Below are 18995 nucleotides of genomic sequence, written 5' to 3'. Positions count from 1 at the left end.
ACCTAATGCAGCCGGGCGCAGTGGCTCATGCCCATAATCCCAGCACTTTGGAAGACCAAGGCAGGCGGATTGCCTGAGGTCGGGAGTTCAAGACCAGCCTAACCAACATGGAGAGACCTGTCTCTACTAAAAAAAAAAAAAAATACAGGGCCAGGCGCAGTGGCTCACACCTATAATCCCAGCACTTTGAGAGGCTGAGGCAGGTGGATCACGAGGTCAGGAGATTGAGACCATCCTGGCCAACATGGTGAAACCCCGTCTCTACTAAAAATACAAAAAATTAGCTGGGCATGGTGATGGGCACCTGTAGTCCCAGCTACTCAGGAGGCTGAGGCAGGAGAATCACTTGAACCTGGGAGGTGGAGGTTGAAGCAAGCTGAGATCACGCCACTGCACTCCAGCCTGGGCAACAGGGTTAGACTCCGTCTCAAAAAAAAAAAAAAAAAAAAAAAAATACAAAATTAGCTAGGCATGCTGGCACATGCCTGTAATCCCAGCTACTGGGGAGGCAGAGGCAGGAGAATCACTTGAACCCGGGAGGCAGAGGTTGCGGTGTGCCGAGATTGTGCCATTGCACTCCAGCCTGGGCAACAAGAGTAAAACTCCATGTCAAAAAAAAAAAAAAAAAGAAAGAAAGAAAGAAAAGAAATCACCTAATGCATGCTCAGTTCTTTACACTTTACAAAGAGCTTCTTATGTTATCTTACTTAAAGGCAGAAAACTGGCACTGACCACCACGTGAGGAGAACAGGACACTGTCCCAAGCACCCAGCATTGGTGTCCTTTGTTTTCACTTTGTCCCTGAGCTCTTGAGGAACAGCCCTGATGCAGCCTGACCTGGGCATTTCCCAAGATGTGGAAGTTTTCAACTTGTTTCTTGGGCAAAGTAGGCAGGTCACCAAGCAAGACAGTAACCCTGCCCCCAACCCTGTTTTGGCCAGAATATCTCCACTAACATTTGTTTCTCATACTGGGTCTCCAGGTAAGCTTATGTTTGAAGAGGAGGCTCTTCAGTGAACAATAGCTTGGAAACCTTTGCCCTAGAAGGAGAAACCTTCAAGCTGCCAGCCACCAAATAAGCCCACAAGGCTCAATTCCGTTGTCTTCTCCTCTGCAATGCCCTTTGTCCCTACCAGCCTGAGGCAAATATCAGTCCCTATTGTCCCCTTTGGAGGTTAACCCTACCTCCAAAACCTCTTAAGAGTATCCTTTCAAAGCATGTTGGCAGAATGGCCTGCTGAGTGTCCGATTTCCGGTGTGTGGGTTGGGCCTGTTGTTTTGTATGTATAGTTTGGGGTGTTGATTTTTGTTCATTTGTTGGTTGGTGTGTTTTTCTGCAAAAAAAACCTGTTAATCCACCCTACAAGAAAGGAAGGGTAGGGAAAGGGGCGACACAGTTGGAAAAAAAATAAAAGGCCCCTAGAGAATTAGATTCAGGAAGTTGTGGAAAGTGCCCACTTAGTTAGAATGGGAAGGAGCCTGCTCGTTGGTTCCTTCTCTACCTTCCGTCTTCTCTCTTGACATCTAGATCCAATCCCTGTACAGTTGAGGACAGCAGCCTCTGTGGGGATCCCTGAAGACAGATTCTCAGTCATTGTCAACCACACCACCTGGTCCAGGTGGCTTTCCCACTGTTGGGAACTCCAGGCTTTCTCCTCCACTCTAGAAAGCCTATGTGAATGCAAGTGAGGCTGCAGGGAATGTTGTCTGGGACTGGGATGGGATGGGATGGAATAGCTAAGGACAACCGTGGTGGCAGTCCACTTGGGAAGGCAGGGAAGACCACAAGTCTGAGACTTCAGGGTAATCAGATAGCCCTGGAAGCTCTGAGAAAGTGGGGGCTTTGGCCCAGCGCTTCAGGGGTCTATGACCCATGCATTCACACAGGCTCCATGCATAGAAGGGCCCTGAACTTGGTTTAACTGCTGTCTACTGTTGTCATCTTGAAATTCTTAAAATTTTTGAACAAGGGCCCCATGTGTTCATTTTATTTATTTGTTTGTTTGTTTTTTTACAGACAATAAAAAGTATGTTGTTAACAGACAGGGTCTCATTCTGTCACCAAGGTGAGAGTGCAGTGGTGCAATCATAGCTCACTGCAACCTCAACCTCTTGGGCTCAAGCCTTCCTCCCACCCCAGCCTCCCGAGTAGCTGGTGCTACAGGCATGCACCACCATGCCTGGCTAATTTTTTTTTAATTTTTGGCAGAGACAGGGTCTCACTATGTTGCACAGGCTAGTCTCAAACTCATGGTCTCAAGTGATCTTCCTGAGTTGCCTCTCAAAGTGCTGGGATTATAGATGTGAGTCACTGTGCCTGGCCCCACATGTTTTTACACTGGGACCTGAAAATCATGTTCCCAAAACTGCCCAGCACCAACCTGCCAGCTCTGTGAATTCCTGCAGCATCCCTGAGCACCCCAGGTGAAGAAGTGGAGAAAGGAGGGGGTTTCTAGAGCAGGTGTTTACAAGGAGACAGAAAAGTTGAGGGGCCAGCAAGAAAGTGGTTCAAGTGATCATCTAGGATGGGTGGAGTCAGCAGGGGACTGATGTATCAGAAGAAAAGGAAAGAGTCTGGGATCTGGGGGTCTTACACATAGACATCACTAGTTGGAGTAGAGGTGGAAGTGTGATTGCACCAGAAGGACAGGGAGCTGGCTAGTCTGGGGCCACAAAAATCAGTTTAGGGGAAGATCAGGCAAGCTGTGGCTGTTGATCATGGGACCAGGCTGAGGGTGGGAACGGGTGGGAGGATGGGAGCAGTGTCTAAGCAGCAAGCGGAGCACAGTCCCTGATATTCAGAAATTTAGGCAGGCAGGCAGCACCAGAGAAGCGGGCACTAAGGACAAGGGTCCCAGCCACTGTGCAGGGATTCAAGGACAAGACTGGAGTGGGGACTGCCCGAGCCCTAGAGGGACTCGGGCCTGGACAGGTTCTCAGAACTAAGGCTAGAGCACCAGTGTCCCCACGCCTCCCCCAGAAAAGCACATAACAACAATGGCACACAAGAAAAGGGCCAGGTGGGCTGTCTGGGAAGGCCAGCATCTCCTTTGCCATGGCTCCTCCCATGCATGCCCATTACTGTGTCCATTATTACCGTTTGGCACAACCCTCCCCCCCAACACTTTATTCTCCCTTGATAGCCTGGAGGCTCCTGAAAGGGAGACACTTTCTCCCCTTTACCTCCTCACCCCCAACACTAAGCAAGGTGTTTGGCACATAGTAGGTGCTTAATAAATGGTGTCTGGCTGGCTGAGCGCTGGTCGGCTGGAACATGGATGGTAGCCCTGCTGGACAGTGAGAGGGAGGCAGGGGTGCATAAAAGGGGCATCTGCCAGTGCTGGTATAGACCGCCTGGGTTCTAACTCTGCCTCTGCTACTGCTAAATGGACCATCTCGGCCAAGTTATCCAACCTCTGCCCCTATGTTTCCTCATTATAAAATAGAAATTTTTATTTTGTATTATGTACCTTTGAGTAAATGTGTGCATGGCACTTAGAATAGTGCTGGACAGCACTTTAGGAGGCCGAGGCAGGCGGATCACTAGGTCAGGAGATCGAGACCATCCTGGCCAACACGGTGAAACCCCGTCTCTACTAAAAATACAAAAAATTAGCCGGGCGTGGTGGTGGGCGCCTGTAATCCCAGCTACTCGAGAGGCTGAGGCAGGAGAATCGCTTGAACCCGGGAGGCGGGGGTTGCAGTGAACCCAGATCGCACCATTGCACTCCAGCCTGGGCGACAGAACGAGACTCTGTCTCAAAAAAAAAATGGACTGGACATGCCACGCACTTGCTAACACTATCATTAATATGACAGGTAAATAACATTTTGTGTGTGGCGTGTTGCAGCTGTCACAGCCGCCAGCAGACAGCTTACACCAGTAAGCACCGCGGCTTAGGTGTTGCCCATCGGGCACCGGAAGGCGGCCCCCTTCTCGTTCCCCAGTGAACATTCCTAAAACATCTGCAGGGTCCAAGAGCACAGGGAGAACAGCGCCCCTGACGCAGGCTGCGCACCCACCCGGAGGAGGCAGCGCGTCAGTCCTGAGGTCACCGCCACCTGCCCCGGGGAACGGCCGCCTGAGGCTGTGCGCTGGGCAGGTGAGGAGGCGACCACCTCCCAGACGCCTGTCGGAGCTGCTGCGAGCCCACTCCCTGCTTTTGCGAGCGGGGAGCGCCACCTGGAGGCTCCCTCTAGATCTGCATTTAGGAGGCGACGGGTCCTTTCATCGTTCTATTCATTAAACATTTACCGAGGCCTGGAGCGATGGTTCACGCCTGTAATCCCAGCACTTTGGGAGACGGAGGCAGGCGGATCACTTGAGATCAGGAGTTTGAGACCAGCCTGGCCAACATGGCGAAACCCCATCTCTACTAAAAATACAAAAATTAGCCGGGCACGGTGGCGCACACCTGTATTCCCAGCTACTCATGATGAGGCTGAGGCACAAGAATCGCTTCAACCCGAGAGGCAGAAGTTGCAGTGAGCCGAGATGGAGCCACTGTGTGTTAGGCTCTGGTGACGGGGGGAGAAATAAAGATAATGTCTTGTTTCCCACGGCATTAATAGCGTGATAGGGAAGACAGGCCATCAACAATGTGCGACACTAAGGGCTAGGAAACAGGTGGAGACAAAGGAAGGAATAAGGAATGCAGTCATTCCTTAAGGTGTTTATTGGTGCCAGGTACTGTTCAAGGCACCAAAAAGAATGGAACTAAACAGAGGTCCCGCTCCCGAAGAGCTTATAGTGGAAGGACAGCCAGGCAAGCTTACAAGTACGGGACAGGCCTAAGAAGGAGCCAGCCTGGAGACCAGAGGTGTCTGAAGGGAAGTCCAGGAAGTAACTCAGGAAAACGTCATATATTAAATCTTAAAGAATGGGCAGGATTTTGCCAGGCTTGCTGACAAGATATCTTCTATAAAATCGTGGAACTGAAAAGAAAGGATATAGGTTGAAGAAGGGCTAGTTCTGTGTCTGAAATAGAAGGAACATGAAAGAGAAGTGCTGGGACATGGGGCAAAAAAAGGAGTTTGGGGCCAGATCGAGAAGGCCTTAGTTTAACAGGTGAAAAAGTTCAAATTTGATCCAGGTAGCTGGCAGAGTCAGAGGTTCTAAAGCAGAGACCAGCTCTATAGAAATTCACCATGACGTACAGCAGTGATGGTGGATGAAGATACCAACAGCTCAACCTCCTATGTGCCAGTGAAATGCTGAGCACTTAGCACCTGATATTTATCTTAATTCTCTAAATGGGCCTATGGGGTAAGCATATTATTATTCCAATTTTATTGGAATACTTCCCTGCTAGGGCCCCTAAACAGGTAGCCATCAAATGCCTGATAAATTTGAGCTAGCTTTAAATTCTAGTCACTACAGAGCAGAGCCCTTCCATCGCCCTGAGCTGAAGGAGCCGGATGAGTGTTACAAACAAGACCCACTCAGTAGGTGAAATCAACAGAGCCTAATGACTATCTAGATCTGCAAGATGAAGAATAGGAAAGAGTTGAAGACAAGATTACAGTGAAAAGTTTGATTTTGAAATAATACATTTTTAAGAGCTGAGAAAACCTTATCCATCACCCAGAACAACCACCTATTCTACCCACACTCCCAGCACCACATCAGCACACATGTGTCTGTACTCACCATTCTGCCTTGCCTCCTGCTGACATGGACAAGTGCTGCGTGTTCCTAAGTGCCGCCTTCTGCTTTGCGCTGGATCCCATCCTCACGCCCACTCAAGAACATCACTTCATCAATTGGTCCTTCTCTCACATATGAAATTTTTGGTCTTTCTACTGAGTCATTCCCATAAATATACATGTGTACTAAAATTTCTCTCATCTTAAAAAATAATAAAAATATGTCCTCGACCTCAAATTTCATACCCCGCCATTCAATTACACCAATCCTCTCCAAAAGAGTTATTTATACTCAAACTCCACTTTCTCTCCTCTCATTCTTCCTCGAACCCACTTCAATCAGTTTCATTCTCACAACTTCACCACAATTACTCTTCAGGTCCACATTGCAAATCCAATGGTCAGTTGAGAGTCCTCATCTTAAATGACCTGTCAGCAGCCTTCCACACAGTTGAGCCTCTTCACTCGAGTGCCTAAGGCTATGCACATTCTTCTTTACTGACACTTCCTCATGATCCTGCTTGGCCTCACGTTTACAACTCCGAATGCATTCTTTCCAGCCTGAACTCTCCTCTGAACTTCAGACCCATACATCCCCAACTGCTGACTCAACATCTGCACACGGATGCCTAATGCGTTCAAATGTACCATGTCCGAAAGCAAATTCCTAATTCTCCCCCTTCAAACCTGTTGCTCCCATTTGCTCCCACAGCCTTTTCTATCTCAATAAATGAAAACTCTAATCTTCCAGTTGTTCAGAATAAATGCTTTCATCATGTTATCTGTATTTGTCAATGTAAATTCGGTGATATTTCCATAGCAAAGAACCCCAAAAATCTCAGGGTCTTAACACCACAAATATTCGTGTTTTTGCTGATGTCCAGGCTGAGTTGACAGGAGTCTTTACTCATCAGTTTCACTGAGGGACTAAGGCTGATGGAGGCTGTATCTTGACAAAATGTTTTCATGTTTTTTGAGACAGGGGAAGGGGCATGTTGCAGGGTCTTGCACTTGCAGTGAAATGCTTCTGCCCAGAAGCCCCATGCACCTCTTCTGCTTACATTTTATTGTCCAAAACAAGTCATATGGCCACACCTAACTTAAATGAGGGTTAGAAGCACAATCTTACTAAGTGCCCAAAAAAGAAAACAACTGGCTGGGCACGGAGGCTCACGCCTATAATCCCAGCGCTTGGCCGGGCGCAGTGGCTCACGCTTGTAATCCCAGCACTTTGGGAGGCCGAGGCAGGCAGATCACGAGGTCAGGAGATCGAGACCACGGTGAAACCCCGTCTCTACTAAAAATACAAAAAATTAGCCGGGCGTGGTGGCGGGTGCCTGTAGTCCCAGCTACTCGGAGAGGCTGAGGCAGGAGAATGGCGTGAACCCGGGAGGCGGAGCTTGCAGTGAGCCGAGATTGTGCCACTGCACTCCAGCCTGGGCGACAGAGCAAGACTCCGTCTCAAAAAAAAAAAAAAAAATCCCAGCGCTTTGGGAGGCCGAGGTGGGCAGATCACGAGGTCAGGAATTAGAGACCAGCCTGGCCGACATGGTGAAACCCCATCTCTAATAAAAACACAAAAACTAGCTGGGCTTGGTGACGGGCGCCTGTAATACCAGCTACTCTAGAAGCTGAGGCAGGGAATTGTTTGAACCTGGGAGGCAGAGGTTGCAGTGAGCTGAGATTGTGCCACTGCACTTCAACCTGGACGACAGAGCAAGACTCCATCTCAAAAAAAAAAAAAGAAAACAGCCAAAATATTTGTGAACAGCTCTAATGATGACCACATCATGCTCAACTCCTTTTTTGCCCCTCTCCATGCACATGCAATCCACCAGCAAACCTTGTCTGACTTTCCAAAATTATCCAGAATTCTGACCTCTTCTACAGCTCCTCCAAAGCACTGTCTTTCTCCTGGGTAATTACAATAGCTTTTATTGGACCCCCAGCTCCTGCCCTTGCATCCTCCCACCCCTACAGCCTGTTGTCCACACAGCACCAGAGCAATTATTTTAAACATGTAACTCCACTTCTCAGACGCCTCTAACATTTCCCATGTGACTGCATATGAAAGCCAGAGACCTTCGAGTGACCCATGATGCTTCACAACCTGCCCACTTTGTCCCCACTTCTGGAAACTAATCTCCTGCCAGTTTCCTCTTGGGTCCCCCTTGTCCAGCCACAGAGGGCCCCAGTTCTTCCTGGGACATCAAGCGTGCTCAGGCTCAAGGCCTTTGCACTCACTGTTTCTTCTGCCTGGAATGCTGTCCCCAGGTAACCGTATGCCTTCCTTCTTCAGGCCTCTTCTCAAATATCTCCTCCTAGAAGCCTTCCCTGACCACCTTATGTAAAATCACACACATGCACACACACACTCCACTCACACTTCCCTGCCCCCTATCCTGTTTTATTTCTCTTCATAGACCTTGTCACTGTCTGGCACATTATATGTTTGATTTAATTTGCTTAATATCTGTTTCCCCACTAGAATATACCTTTTATGCAGGCAGGAATTTTCTTTTGTCACTACTGCATCTCCAGTGCTTAGAACAAAAATGTGTCAAACGTGAAGAAGTGAGGCCCAAGGCTGGTCAGTGCAGAGCTTGAAGTAAACTGTAGCTCTCTGGACCCTCTGTCCAGGGCACCTCTCAATGGTGCCATGAGGCATTTGTGAAAGGATGTAGTAGGACACAGATCGCTTGGGGAATGAAGAGCTGGCGGGTTACCTAAGCCAGAGCTAATACCAGAGTGTGGGAAACTGGAGTGACTGCTCCACACTTTGCACTGAAGGCCCTCCCTGTGGGATGTGGCTGTGCACAGTGGCTGCGGGGAAACCCTCAGAGCTCCGTTCTGTGTGCTGAAGAAACCACATGCAGACAGCTGGGAAGGATGACTCAGTCTAGTGGTGATCCTTGTGATTGGTACCCAAGGGGCTACCAGGCTTATTATTAACATGGTGGAAATTAAATGAGACTTAATGCAGGGAGATGTTTGTGGGAAGAGACATTGTGTTGATCAAGCAACCAGCATTCCCCAGCTGCTCCATCCCAGCACCTGCTCTGCTCCCAGCTCCACCTCAGCCTTGCCTCTGGTCTCATCCTCAGAAAGCAGCATTTCGCCCTCCTGCCCCAGCAGAGCCTGGGCTGAGCACAGGCCCCAACACCAAACGCTGGCCCTTCCCCAGTGTGTGGTCTGTGTTGTCTGGCCTCACCTCACCATTTTGTCCTCAGTAATGGGCAGCCACAAGAAGTGGCAGAGCAAGAGCACAGCTGGAACTGTTGGGATCCTGCTGGAAACAGCAGGCACATGCTCCCGTTGGAACAGGGAGGCATCAGCTGCTTCTCAGTGCCAGCCAGTGAGTGAAAGGTGAGGGATTTACTAAGAATATGTACAAGTTGACCAAGAAAATGGCTCCAAGCGAGCTCAGCTAGGCTGACACTGCCTGTGCTGGCCTGTGAGCCCCACACCTGGGGGCCCAACCCATCCCCTCAATGTGGACACGGATTCAGAATAGCCACATGAGCATCAAGGCTGCATCAGCACCTCCCTGAGGTCCCTGGGAAGACCTGGACGTGGTATTCAGGCCTCTGACTGTGAAATATATGTGTCCTGACACCAAATGCATCAGAGTTGACCTTATTACAAACCTGTTTCAGGCCCACTGGGTGATCCAGGACATCTGGCTAGTAATTGTCCCCTTCTCACATCATCACTGATTACTGTTCTCTCTCAATCTCTTGCTCCCTCTCTCTCACTCTCTCTGTCTCTCTTCTTCTCTCCCTCTACCTTCGTCACTTCCATCAGAATAAAACATGCTGTAATTTCTCTCATCTCTTAAAAAAAAAAAAACCCATTGGCATCACATCCCACCCACACCTCTATCTGATTTCTCTGCTGATCTTTATTCTAAACTCCCCTAAAGTCTCAACAATGCTCATGGCTCTCATCTCCATCTCTGCCTTCAGTAATCCACACCAGGGTTTCTCCCCCCCAGCTCCCCCAAAACTCCCCTAGTCCAGGTCAACACTTAACTCCTCTCTGCCTAATGCCCTGGTCAGCCCTCAGCCACATCCACTCCACCCTACCCACATTTGACACAGATGATGGCGCATGCCCCTCTCCTTGATGACATGGTGTCTGACACATCGGTCCCCAGAACACCCCTTTCTTCTCTTCTCCCATTCTAGCTGCATCTGCATGGCCCCTTTTCTGCCTCCTCTTTCCTACCTCTTAATTTTAGAAATCCCCAAGATTTAGTCGTACTAAATCTCTGTCTCTTACTCATATTCATTTTTAAGGTGATCTCACACACTTCTATGATTCTAATATTTATCAATTTAAGACTCCATAATTTTCAACTCTACCTTAATACTCTCCTGAACTTCAGTCCCTCCATGACTCAACTACCTATGCAACATCTCTGTGTGAACATGAAATTAGCAGCACAAACTTAACACACGCAAAAGTTTCTCCTTGCTTTCCTTTCTTCCTCCCTCCTTCCTTTCTTCCTTGCCATCTTTTCTCCATTCCTTCCATCTTCCTATCCTTCCTCCTTTTTTTCCTTTTCCTTTTTTATCCTTTCTCTCTTTTTTTGCTTCTTATAATAGGGAATTTCTAACATCCACAAAAATAGAAAGACAGACTTGTATAGTGAATCCCCACATACCCATCACACAGGTTCAGCAATTGCTAACTCATGGTCAATCTTGTCTCTTTTCCCTCCGGCCTGAATTATTTTGAAGCCAGTCCTATAGATGTTGTATCATTTCATCTGTATATATTTCAGTTTGCATCTCAAAAAGATAAGGCCTCGTTTCTAAACATAATTATCATACCATTATTATATTCATGTAAAAAATCTTAACATCTCTAATAACCACAGTGTTCAAATTTCTCATTGTCTCATAATTTTTGTAAGTTTGATTCAGAATCCAAATAAGGCCCACCCAGTGTAATGCATGACATATCTTTTACAACTCTTTTAATCTATAGGTTCTCTCTCCATCTCTTTTTTCTTTTCAATGTGTTTGTTGAAACAAGGTCCTAGAGACTTTTCCCTACCTTACTTTTGCTGAATGCACCCCATGCTACAGTCCAACATGTCCCACCCCCTGCTCTAGTATCTGCAAATTGGTGTTTGGATTCTAGAGGTGGTGGTGTGGTCTCCCATCAAGAGGCACATATTGTCTGCTTTTCTCTCTTTCTGCCGTATTCTGAGCAGTTTATGTTCACTGCCTGGGCCTATTACCTCATGAAGATTGCCAGATGGTGACATTCAAAACCTATCATTCTTCTTCCTTCATTAACTGGGATCCTTCCATGCAAAGAAATGTCCCCTTATCTACTGCTTGGTTACCCTGGGGTAAAGTTTGTACAGGAAAGGCAGTACAAAATGGTTTTTCTTTCCATTTTTAACTAGTTTTTAAAATAATGAATTGATTCCCTGTCATTTTCCAAAAGATACCAATTACAAGACCAATGTTAATATCGCCATAAATTCATGAACCAAACACATTCGATGATGTTTCCATCCACTGTGGTTTTATCCTTTTGATGCTCACATTATCCCATTTTCAGCAAACGGGAGCCCCTCCTAGTTGGCTACTTAGTCCTGTTGACAGAACCCTAATCATCTTTTGATAGTTTCCTTGCTATCTGGTACTTCAAGAAGCTCCAGGACATCTGGTCCATTTTCTGCCCCAGACTATGGATCCGCAAACCTGGCAAATGGCATTCAAGCCCACAATTGGGGTGCTAGAGTCACTGTTGCTCCTGGGTTGGTTCAAAATAAGACTCTTGATTTTCCCCTCAGAACTTGCACCTCTTTCAGTTTTCCCCATGTCTCTAGATGGCAGCTCCATTCTTTCATGGAATGGAGACAAAAACCTTGGAGTCAGCCTTGAGTCTCTCTTTCCTTCACACATATATCCATTCTATCAGCAAATCTATTGGTTTCATCTTCAAAACACACCCAGACCCTGACCACTTCCTACGGCTGATGTCGCCACTCCCTGGTCTATCTTCTCTCACCTGGCCTTCACAATCGCCTCATGACTTGTTTTTCTGTGTCTCCCTGTTGTCTCCATAGCAGCTAATGTGCACTTTTTAAAATTTAACTCAGACTTTGGCATTCTTTTGCTCAAAACCATTCCCAGTGGCTTCTCATTTCACTTAAAAATCCAAAAGTCGGCCAGGTACAGTGGCTCACTCCCATAATCCCAGCACTTTAGGAGGCCAAGACAAACAGATCACTTGAGCCCAGAAGTTCAAGACAAGCTTAGGCAACATGGCAAAACCCCGACTCTACAAAGTACCAAAAGATCAGCTGGGTATGGTTTTGCACGCTTGTAGTCCCAGCTACGTAGGAGGCTGGGGCAGGAGGATCACCTCAGCCTGGGAGTTCAAGGCTGTAGTGAGCCATGTTTGCACCACTGCACTACAGCCTAAGCAACAGAGTGAGACCCTGTCTCAAAAAAAAAAAAAAAAAACTCTGAACACGTCCTAGCGGTTTGTAAGGCCTTTCTCTTCCTGCCCATCTTCCTCACTCTCCCATATGCTCACTCTGCCCTGCCACACTGGCCCTTTCTGTTCCTCAACAGGCCTTGCCACTCCCTCTGCCTCAAAAGCTCTCCTCCCCCACATAGCCACATGGCTCTCCCTCACCTCCTAAGATTTCAGTTCCATTTTCACTTTATCAGAAAGACCTTTCTTCACTCTGTATGAGATAGCCACACTGCCCCACACCATCTAGCCATTTACCTTGCTATATTATTCTTTATAGCGCCAAGCACATGTGACATAACACACGTTACGTGTTCGTTCTGTCACTACTAGGATGCAGAGCAGAGGCTTGTGTGTTTTGTTCACTGCTGTATCCCCAGCATCTAAAACAGTGGTCCTAGTAACTGTTCATCCAATGTTTGTTAAATAACTGAATGAATAAGTGGATTCAGGCAAGGGAGAAAAGGGTACACATGGAAAGAAGGTTGAACATCTGGCGTAATTTGCTAATAGTGGAATTCCAGGAGGCACAGGGGAAGGGTTGAGAGGAAGAGAGGAGTAAAAGATTAGGTCCTCGAGGGAGGGGTGCTTGCAGCACTGACTAATAAGTCAGGTGTCATGTGAGGTGAGCTTCCCATTGGCCTTAAATAGAGCAGATACCAGAGCTAAAAGACAAGGGACTGGGCTCTTCTTAAGATGGCCTCTGCCCAGAGACAGTGGACTTTAGGCACCTGGCTTAGGACAGTGAGGGGCCTACAGACCTCTCATTTAGCCTTTGGAGGAGGTGGTGTTGACCCCTGAGTTCACTCTGCCTGGTGAGGTGTTACCAGTGGGAAATATTATGGAACCTTCCCCTGTCCAAGACTCTCCAATTAAAATGTTCCTTCCTAGTCTTCTACAAGAGTATACCTCATCCAATCTGCAGACAAGCCAGGATTCATCACTAAATCATAAGCAAGAGTATTTATTCCAGAGAGTTGGAAGGGACAATGATAGAAAGATGAAGAAACAATGTAAAGGAGAGAGATAAGCACCCAGGGGCTTCCATAAATACAAGACAAGAGAACCCAGAAGTCTCTGTGTTTGGCTAGATGCCAAGCAAAGCTGAGCAAGGCCTTGGAAGCATCCCAGCGAAAGGTCAGGGATGTCCAGGTGCATATTTCAGAACATGTGTCTTCACAACCAGCCTAATCTCTGCTGCCACCACAGCATTCAGTGAGAGCTTTTAAATTACTGCTTTACAATAAACCTAAGCAATTGCGGCTTTTCTTTTAGACTGTCCAGTGTGGACTGCTTACCTTGAGAAGTCTGGCCATCTTTTTGAGATAATCAGCTCACTCTGGCTGAAGATTCAGGCATTTGAGGGTGATCTATGCAGAAGGGGGCCCAAAGGCACTGGAGGTGACAGGAGTCAGTGGGTGTGGACAGTACCCTGACAAACCCTGCCTGCTCCTCCCACACCTCATCACCCTCACCTCTGCTTCCCATGCCCACTCTCTGGGATGGACAAGCCTTCCTAGCAACTTCCCCTTCACCTCCTCCAACACCTCCGCCCTTGATATGTTGTCTATACCTTAGGAAACAGAGAAAACACACAGGATTTTAAACTAATCTGTTTGTTTGGAAGGATCTAAATGAAAGAGATCCAACCAGTGTCTAAGCCTGGAGCAGCCTCCTGTCTTTCAGGGTTATCGGAGGCCCACCTTGGAGTTTTAGGAGAGGATAATCAGGATGTAAACTCCAGGATGGTTCCACACGAGGGCGCCTCTGAGGCGGAGCTGCCGATGACACAGAGATGGTCATTTGCCACGTGCAGTGTCCAGTGCTGCCTCCAGTGGTGCTATCTCTCAGCAGGATCTGGGTCAGCGTCTGGTGCGAAGTGGGGTGAATACCCGAGCACAGGGGTCGCAGCTGACTGGCAGTTACTGGGAGCCCTCCAAGAGGCCACTTGAGCTCAGAAATCAGGGGACCACAATGGGCTGAAGACTGGAGGCTCTTTCTCAGGTGGCTCTGGCCTGTGTCATCCCCCAGGGACTCTTGCTCCATCCTGGGGAATAACTGATTTGGGACATCTGATCCCCCTGGTGAGGGAGAGCTCAGAACTAGATTTAATCTGATTTCAGTAGTATGACATTTCTTACATCCCAGTGTTTGTGCAGCAATTTCATACTTACTTCATGCATAATGTGTATAAACTGAATAATAAACATGCACAAACCATTTTCCTGATATTTTCATCCTATGGAGCATAGGAAAATGGCCTTAGGGCAACATCAGGGGCTTAGAAATGTATAGAAAGTTGCCAAAGAAGGGGTCGCCTAGTCCTGTTAGAAGTAGAATTCTGCTTGTATAGAAGGCGGAGCTGGTTCCCTAGGATGATTCTGGAGCGCCAAGGCGAGTATATTCCTGGCACAACTGAGCTATCAGAGAAGAAAAACACAACTGGAGGCCGAGTGCTGCATCTCCTACTCCAGTCCCAGGGTCAGCAGGCAGCTGCAGGTGGTCCTGACATTTCCCATTGCTTATTAAAAAGGAAAACATTTAATAAAACAAAACACACGCTTGTCGCTCAGCAGGTCCAGGCACTGCCAAGGATACTGATTCCCATTTACTTCAATGCTCTGATTGGCGCTTCTTGTCTGCTTTCCCTGGAAATGGGCTTGCAGCCTGGAAAACAGAGTACAGTGAGAGAAAAAACCATGCTTATCCCAAAATGAAAGAAGGGGAAAGGCCACACCCTCTCCAGATAATACTATGAGAAAGGTCTCACCCCAGCCCCTTCACGCGTGAGATTCTGCACTCCCTCCAGGGATAGGTTTGTGGGATTCCCTGCAATGCTGACACCTGAGAGCCTGGACCACATCCCACAGTCCCAGGATTTTCAGGTATTCATGCCAGCAGCAGATGGAGCTTATAAATAACAGAATACAAATATTCAAGTTGAGTGGGAGCTTAAATATCCTCATTTTTTTATTATTTTTTATTTTTATTTATTTATTTTTTGAGATGGAGTCTCACTCAGTCATCCAGGCTGGAGTGCTGTGGCGTGATCTCAGCCCACTGCAACCTCCGTCTCCTGGGTTTAAGTGATTCTCCTGCCTCAGCCTCCCGAGTAGCTGGGACTACAGACGCATGCCACCAGCTATTTTTTGTATTTTTCGTAGAGATGGGTTTCACCATGTTGGCCAGGCTGGTCTCAAACTCCTGGCCTCACGTGATCCACCCACCTCGGCCTTCCAAAGTGCTGGGATTACAGGTGTGAGCCACCGCACCCAGCCAAATATCCTCATTTCATGGAACAGGATGGCAGGCCCAGAAGGTCAAGTGAACCACCCAAATGATGGGCAATGGCAAATGTTCCCTCTTGTTCACACCATTGCTCTTACTCACCCACGGCAGTGGGAGGCCTATGAAATCTCTGACATTGTTTTCAAACATATTTGGAATCATAGGCAAGTAAAGACTACTGCTGTCCAAGAAGAAAATAAAGATCACCTGTAATTTTCCCATCCCAGAAATAACTTCTATGAATGCTGTGCAATATATCTGCCTCTGTGCTTGTCTCTCGCCCTCACCTTCTAATTCTATGCTCAACACTAGAGAAAGCACAGTTTTCAAGCACATATATAAGGGTTATGACATTGTCCGTATACCAGTCCACAAAGGATTACTTGATAAATTCCAAAGAATCAATGTCATACAGCTCATGTTCTCAGACCAGAATGCCAAAAAATTAGAAATGAATAAGAGGGATAGTTTATAGAAACATATTACTGGAAACTAAATAATATATTTTAAAAGGTAAAAAAAAAAGTATAGCCAATTGCTAGTTACTTAGAGTATCAATGAAATGGCAATGTATCAAAATGTGTAGGACTTACAGCAGCAGATAGAGAGAAATTATAACTTCAAACACAAGTAAAACTGTAAATTCAAGAAGTTGGAATAAGAGCAACAGATCCAAGAAACAAGAAGGAAAAGTCAGTAAAGAAAGGCAAAAATCAAGAAAATGGAGAAGGAAAAAACAGAAAGAAATTACCAAATCAAAAGCTAATTATTTGAAAAGATTAGTGAAATAAAATTCTGGCAAGGCTGATCAAGAAAAAGAGTGAGAAAGGCCAGACACAGTGGCTCACGCCTGTAATCCCAGCACTTTGGGAGGCCAAGGCGGGTGGATCACAAGGTCAGGAGTTCAAAACCAGCCTGGCCAATATGGTGAAACCCCGTTTCTACTAAAAATACAAAAATTAGCTGGGCGTGGTTGTGCGCGCCTGTAATCCCAGCTACTCAGGAGGCTGAGCCAGGAGAATCACTTGAACCTGGGAGGCGGAGGTTGCAGTGAGCCGAGATGACGCTATTACACTCCAGCCTGAGGCAATCGAGTGAGACTCCGTCTCAAAAGAAAAAAAAAGAGTGAGAAAATGAAATTGCAATGAAAAAGGGGGAGAAACAATTACAGGCACAACAAAGATGAAAGAATAGTGTAATTGCAGTAACCCTTCTGAAGTAGCGTTGTCAAAATATCAAACCTAAAGCTGATCACGGATTTGAGAAGGGATAGTTCCTTTGACTCCCTTCATGGGCAGGAACTGGAGTGGCTCGTTTCACCCAGCCCATCACTGGCCACTCCTCGCACGAGGGAGCGTAAGAGCAAGCGGGTGCAGGAACCCAAGCAAATGAACCCCAGAACCCACCGGTCTCTCCTCTTTGAAGGGAGCAGGCTCTATGCATGCTACACAGCAGTGTCCATGCCTGTTTCAACCAGCGTTCTTCCAGCTCTGCCGTCCAGGTACGGCCAAGTGCCAACCAGCTCAGTGGAGAGTCAGGGTGGTAGCCCCCGCCCTCTTGGCACCTGAGTTCTCGTTTGGCGTCCAGGAAGAATCAGCTCACACGAACTGTTTGAAAGGTGATGAATGCGGAAGACTGTATTGAGCGGTGGGTGGCTCTCAGCGGAAAGGGAGGCTGGAAAGGAGATGGGAATGTGATCTTTCTCTGAAACCCGGCAGTCTCCTGCCAGGTCCCTCTCCTAAGCCTCACCGTCTGAAGTTAGCCGCATCTATCCATTGTCTCTGACACTCAGCCGCGTGTATCCTCGCCGCTCAGCCGCTTCTATTACTCTGCCAGCTGAAGTCTTTTATGGGCACAGGATAGCGTCGGGGCAGGCCAAAAAGGAAACATTTGCTTGGAAAAAAAACAAGATCACCTGTTTTCACTTAGGGCCGTGGTTCCTGGCTTAGGGGTGGGGTTTAGCTGGGAGCCCAGCCCTTCTGTATCAGATTGAGATTTAACTACCAACTTACAGGAATACAGAGGACAAGGGAACGTGTCAAACTAGAGATGCAATCATGGGAAACTCTGGGAGGAAAACAGAAAGCTGAAAAGAAACAGAGGTTATGAGAAATTAAAAGGCAGGTCTGCCAAGTGCAGTGTGTAAACTTTGGATTCTGATTCAAATGACAAAGTTATCTCCCCCGCCAAAAAAAAAAAAAAAAAAAGACATTTGTGAGAAAATTGGAAGTTTAAACACTAATTGGGAGTTTCTTGATGTTGATAAATTATTATCTGGGGAGGAGGTAATGACATTGTGAACAGGTTGAAAAAGAGTCTTTGTCTTTTGAAGACTTTTACCGGAGCATTTGCAGGTGTCATTATACAGTGTCGGAGACTTACTTCAAAGAATTATGAGGGGATGTGGGTGGGGCTCTAGATGAAGCAATATTGGCCATGAATTGATAACTGCTGAAGCACCAGAGGTTTATTAATCCACTTTTGAATGTATTCGAAATTTTCTAAAAAAAAAAAAAAAAGTTTTTAGAGTATTATGGACAACCGTATACTAAATAATGTGAAACTTTAGATATTATAGACAACTTTGTGGGGAAATACTAAATGCCAAGATATAGTATACTCAAATAGACTAACAAGCATTAAGGAAATTGAAACGCTAATCATAGCTCTTCTCCCTAAAGCCCAGATAGCTTTACAAATGTGCTCTACCTGACTGTCAAGAGACAAATTTTTTTATCTCACAAATTGTTCCAGCAAGTGAAAAAAGAGAGAAAATTGTCCAGCCTTTTTTATGAAGCTAACGTAATCTTGATTCAAAACTAGATTGGGCCAATACAAAAAAAAAAAATTACAGGCTCATTGTATTTCTGAATAAGTGATACGGTTTCGCTGTGTCCCCACCCAAATCTCAAATTGAATTGTATCTCCCAGAATTCCCACATGTTGTGGGAGGGACCCAGGGAGAGGCAATTAAATCATGGGGGTTGGTCTTTCCTGTGCTATTCTCATGATAGTGAATAAGTCTCACGAGATCTGATGGGCTTATCAGGGGTTTCTGCTTTTGCTTCTTCCTCTTTTTTTTTTTTTTTTTTTTTGAGACAGTCTTGCTTTGTCACCCAGGCTGGAGTGCAGTGGCTCAATCTTGGCTCACTGCAACCTCCACCTCCCAGGTTCAAGCAATTGTCCTGCCTCAGCCTCCTGAGTAGCTAGGACTACAAGCACCTGCCACCACATCTGGCCAATTTTTGCATTTTTAGTAGAGACAGAATTTCACCATGTTGGCCAGGCTGGTCTCTAACTCCTGACCTCATGATCCACTCGTCGTGGCCTCCCAAAGTGTTGGGATTACAGGCATGAGCCACCACGCCCAGCCACTTTTTCCTCATTTTTTCTTGCCATGTAAGAAGTGCCTTTTGCCTCCTGCCATGATTCTGAGGCCTCCCCAGCCATGTGAAACTGTAAGTCTAACGAAACTTCTTTTTCTTCCCAGTGGGTAAGAAATACCAGGAGTGGGGTATTGCTGAAAAGATACCTGAAAATGTGGAAGTGACTTTGGAACT

Source organism: Symphalangus syndactylus, chromosome 14, assembly GCF_028878055.3.
Source record: "Symphalangus syndactylus isolate Jambi chromosome 14, NHGRI_mSymSyn1-v2.1_pri, whole genome shotgun sequence".
NCBI lineage: Eukaryota > Metazoa > Chordata > Mammalia > Primates > Hylobatidae > Symphalangus > Symphalangus syndactylus.
Note: the sequence above shows the minus strand (reverse complement) of the source record.